Here is a 4,894-nt window from a genome sequence, read left to right as displayed (position 1 = left end):
TCTTGTCAGCTGTCAGCACTGCACAGTGTTTACCACCTTGGGCCATTACTGTTTTCATTGTATCTCCTGCCACTGGGTGCGATCTTTCGTAAACACAAAGTTTCATTTCATTTATATGCTGATGATTGCCAGCTCTATTTTCCTTTCAGTCATTCTGATAGCTCTCCAATTAGACTCCTGCTTGATTGCCTTAGTGATGTTAAGTCATGGATGGCTCAAAACCTTTTAAAATTTAATGAACGTAAAACGGAAGCAATTCTGTTCGACCTGAATCGTTCCTCTGATATCCCTGATGTTGACCTTGCTGTTCTGACTCCTCACCTGAAGAGCTCGATTACCAATCTTGGGTTAAAAATCGACCCTTTGATGGCCACGTGAATGGGGTGATCAAATAATCATTCTATCAACTCAGGCGTCTGTCGAAGGTTAAACCTTTTCTTTCATGGCGTGACTTGGAGACTGTTATCCATGCTTTTATAACCTCACGCCTGGATTATTGTAACTCCCTTCTAATAGGGGTTGGACCGGGCACTCTGACACGCCTGCAACTAGTACAGTAGCTGCAGCATGGTTTTTATCTGGTAGAAGGAAATTTGAGCACATTACTCCGGTCCTGGCCTCCCTGCACTGGCTTCCAATTGAATTTAGGATTCATTTTAAAGTTCTTTTATTGGTTTTTAAATCTTTAAATGGTCTGGCACCTGCATATATGTCTGATTTGCTGAAGCCCTATGTCCCCACTCATTCGCTCCGGTCAGCTGAGCAGCTGTTGCTCTCAGTCCCCAAATCACGGCTGAAACTGAGAGGAGACCAAGCGTTCTCTATCCTGGCTCCTAAGCTTTGGAATAATCTTCCTCTTCACTTTATGCAATCGACATCAGTGCTGGTTTTTAAATCCAGATTGAAAACACATTTTTATTCGCTTGTTTTTGACTCAGTGGTTGACTGACTTGTATTTTATTGTTTTCGCTATGTTTATTATTTTATCGTATTTATTATTCTTATGGTATCTATTATATTTCTATTGTTCAGCACTTTGGTCAGCTTTGTGTGTTTTTAAAGTGCTATATAAAGAAACGATGATGATGATGATGATTGAATGCACAGAGCTGGACTGAGATTGGGGACCCCTGTGATAAGGTCTCACACGCCACAGCCGCTCTATCACGTGATGCATACTGCTCCGACGTGCTAAGGTTATGAGCTGAGTTACGCCATGTCATGAGTTTTCTGAGGTGCTTTTGTGATATTTCATGGATCGGATCACATTTTTTATTTCTCTCCGATATCCGATCCAGTAATTTAGGTCAGTATCGGACCGATGCTGATACGTAATATCGGATCGGTCCATCTCTAGAACATACCAGACAGAAATCACCCAGCTGGGGCTAAAATCAACCTCCTTGCTGTGAGGGGACAGTGCTGACCACTGCAGCACTGTGCTCTCTTCAGCTGATCAATACACTGATATGTGCACCAGTCACAGTAGTATCTACTGCACTCAGGTTCCTCTCCTGCTGAGACCTGATCCATGATGGGAGTTTCTTTTTTCTCTGATCTAAAACTCTGATGGTCCACAGTAACAGTGGAACCCCCACATCCACAAGTTTGGATCATCTGACTTGGAAACTTAGGGTCAAAGGTCAGAGCTGCACATAGATAACAGGTTATTACTGTGTAAGCATGAAATAATTCATGTGTGATTACAGTGTCTGTTAAACACAAACTACTCTGCAGCAACAATGACGCACAATTCAAAGTGTGTGACAAATTGTGTCCAGCTGTGTGTGCACTGAAACAAAATCATGTTTAGAAGCAGAAGATTTTATACTCCTGACTCCTCCTCTCTGCTTCCTCGTCCTTCAGCTCCTCCTCCCTCTGAGCTCAGACTCTTCTGCCATCTAGTGGTCTTCTGTCCGTACTGCATCTCCACCGGTCTGCTGCTGTCCATCTGCTGCAGCAGGAAGAACAAACCAGCTGTCTCCATGGAGATGACCCAGCGTGATGGAGGAGGTCAGGGATTGGACAGAGAGTATGATGATGTCACCACTGAGCATGCCTTCTGAGCTGCGGAGCCTGTTAGTGTTTAAGCTGCAGATGATGATTTTAACTGCTGGTAAAGACTTCACTGGTCTTTAACTTCTTCTTCAAACTCTTCCACTGGACTGCTCCACATCAGCTCACAGTTGTTCATATTTGTTGTAAACTGACTTCTCCTCCCACTGTCCCACAGCCAGGAGTGTTTATGATGGAGCAGCTGCTGCAGCCACATTTATGGAGGGTCGGGAGTGCCAACATGAATTAAAGAAATACACCAATAAGTTTTTTATTTAAATGTTTCATTAATTTCATTAAAATGTATCAATTATTTATTTCAAATTTTCATTAATTAATGACAAATTTGAATAATTACAGATTTAATTATTTAACATCTGGGTTTGTTCAAAATCACGACCCTTTCAGCTTGTTCGTGGCCAACAGTGGCCTTACCTTACCCCCGATACCATGAACACCTCCATTCACCCATTTCACCTTTGCTGTGATATCAGGTTGCAGTTTAACACAGTGAAAGGATGAAACTTGACATTTTCTGACACAGTTTCTTGTTTCTTTCTAGATTACACGTCACAATTCAACACTTAGATACTTCAAAATAAAATAAATAAAATTAAAAGTAAAAATAAATTCAGAATTTTCTATCACAACATCCTGTTTCTTTATAGATTATACACTACAATAAGGACTTTGCTACTTAAAATAAATAACTAAATATGGGTCATTCCTACTATTCGGTGCCATTTCAGTGTGATCACTCTTCATCAAAAAATACAAAATTTTGAATTATTTTAACATTTCATCTAAAAGAGGGATTTTCAACCTATAAGAAAAATGTATTGGTCCAGCTAAGGATATTATATTATAATATTTTTTAAAATCAAAGTCTTTACCCATGACGTGCCAAATGTCCACCCTGTTACAGGACATTCAATTTTCTATTAATAACTGTTTTGAATACACAGTTATAGTAATATTTACATTTTCTAAAAGCTACAATGTCCCTTTTTAAAATCTGCAAGGAAATTTCAAGGAAGTATTTTAAACAAGCATTATATTGAAAGAAGACAGGTTCAGTTTTAAGACAGTGTAATTTCAAAAGATTGTTTTTAGATTCAAAGGGAATATAAAAAAAAAATTGGCTCCATTTTTAAGTAACTTAATTTTGCTGATTCATTCCCTCCCAATAACCAAAGAGACATGCATTATGTTTGTTGATTTGATTTAATTAACAAAAGAAACACACAGGTAACAGGGTGGACAGAGGAGAAACAGGGTGGACATAACATCAGTGACAAAAAATACCACCTTAAAGAAACTTTGAACACCTTCACCATGCCCGTCCAACCAACACAGGTAGATACATGTCCACATTAAACAAGCAAATTTTCACTGTACACCCAACATAATGAACATTTTTCTCACACCTTTTACCTATGCAACAGACCAGCAACTCCAGTTTTTTTCAAGGAAATCCCACACTTTCCTCTCCAGCTGAACTGACCTCTTATTCAAAGGTGTTGGTTCTTTCATCAGACACACAACCTGGTCATCCCTATACCAGGTTATGTCCTCACGTGGACTTGGCCAGTGGAACTTGTTGGTCCCGTTCTTGTGCATGCATTTCACTTTAACATCCTCTTCAACCTCCAGAATGATTCCTGGGTAGGGTTCACCATCGTAGTTGATAATGCACCACTGACCAATATGATCTTTTGTGATGTTCTCAGGCCGGGTTGGTCCCTCAGTGCAATGTGGACTTGCCTCTTGACTAAGGCTTATCTCCTTCAGGCCATAGCATTCACAGTCCAGTACACCTTTGTCTGCCTGGCAAAGGCAGGTTATGTCCCTGTATTTTATTGTTCCTGGAGAGAAACTGAGTACTTAGTGGATTTTCATGGTTCCTTTGACAGGCACAAGTGTCGGTCCATCAATAATTTCTTTTACTTTCCTCTCAACATCATCTTCTCCCACAAAAAAAAGTTCCACTGAAGTGCCCATGTCTCTCAGCTTGTGAAACATAGCTTCTGCGTTGGGGATACCTAATCAGCAAAGCATTGAACTGTCAACTCTTCTTCTAACCTTGAGGGTCCTGGTTGAGGGGCATTTTCTGGCTCTAGGGAATATTCTGGACTTAGGGAAGGAGTATTCATAGCCTCAAATTCTGTCCTGCCTTTGGCACTAGCCCTCTGCTTTCTTTTCCTTTCTCGCCACTGCTTTCTCTGTGCTCTCTTCTGTCGTTCACTGAGATCTGCCACTTTCTTTTTTTTCCCTTCCTCTCTGTCCTTTCTCCACTTCTCTTTCTCTTTATTGAGATATATCTGTCTTCTCTCAGGGTCAGCATCACGACGTGCTCGGTAGCGCCGCTGCTTCTCCGCAGCAGACATTGGTGCCATTCCCTGAAAAATGTATACTATTCAAAATCTTCTAAAAGTATATATATACAGGTTAATAATAATTACCAATACACACTTGTATAAATAACCCTAAACACTAAACTTCTATCATCTTACGTCCCCCCTGTTACCATGTGTCCCCCCTGTTACAGTGCATAGCAGTAACAGGGGTGACGGTAACAGGGGGGAGATTTTATGCTAAACTTAGCCATTACTACTAGTATGATGAACAACAAGCTAGTACATGGTGACCACTAAGGACCATTTTTAACATGTTTATTAGCCATATTATAAAAATTACAAAAAAAAAAATTGTTTCCACTATTAATAAGCGTAACAGGTTGGACGTGTTATGCTTTGCCACATTACAAAATCTTGCTAAAACATTGAAAAAAGGGTTGATTAAAGAGTGGTACTTACTCGTCTTCTTCTTGAAAGTTTTC

This window comes from Oreochromis niloticus, unplaced genomic scaffold, assembly GCF_001858045.2.
Source record: "Oreochromis niloticus isolate F11D_XX unplaced genomic scaffold, O_niloticus_UMD_NMBU tig00001364_pilon, whole genome shotgun sequence".
Classification (NCBI taxonomy): domain Eukaryota; kingdom Metazoa; phylum Chordata; class Actinopteri; order Cichliformes; family Cichlidae; genus Oreochromis; species Oreochromis niloticus.
Note: the sequence above shows the minus strand (reverse complement) of the source record.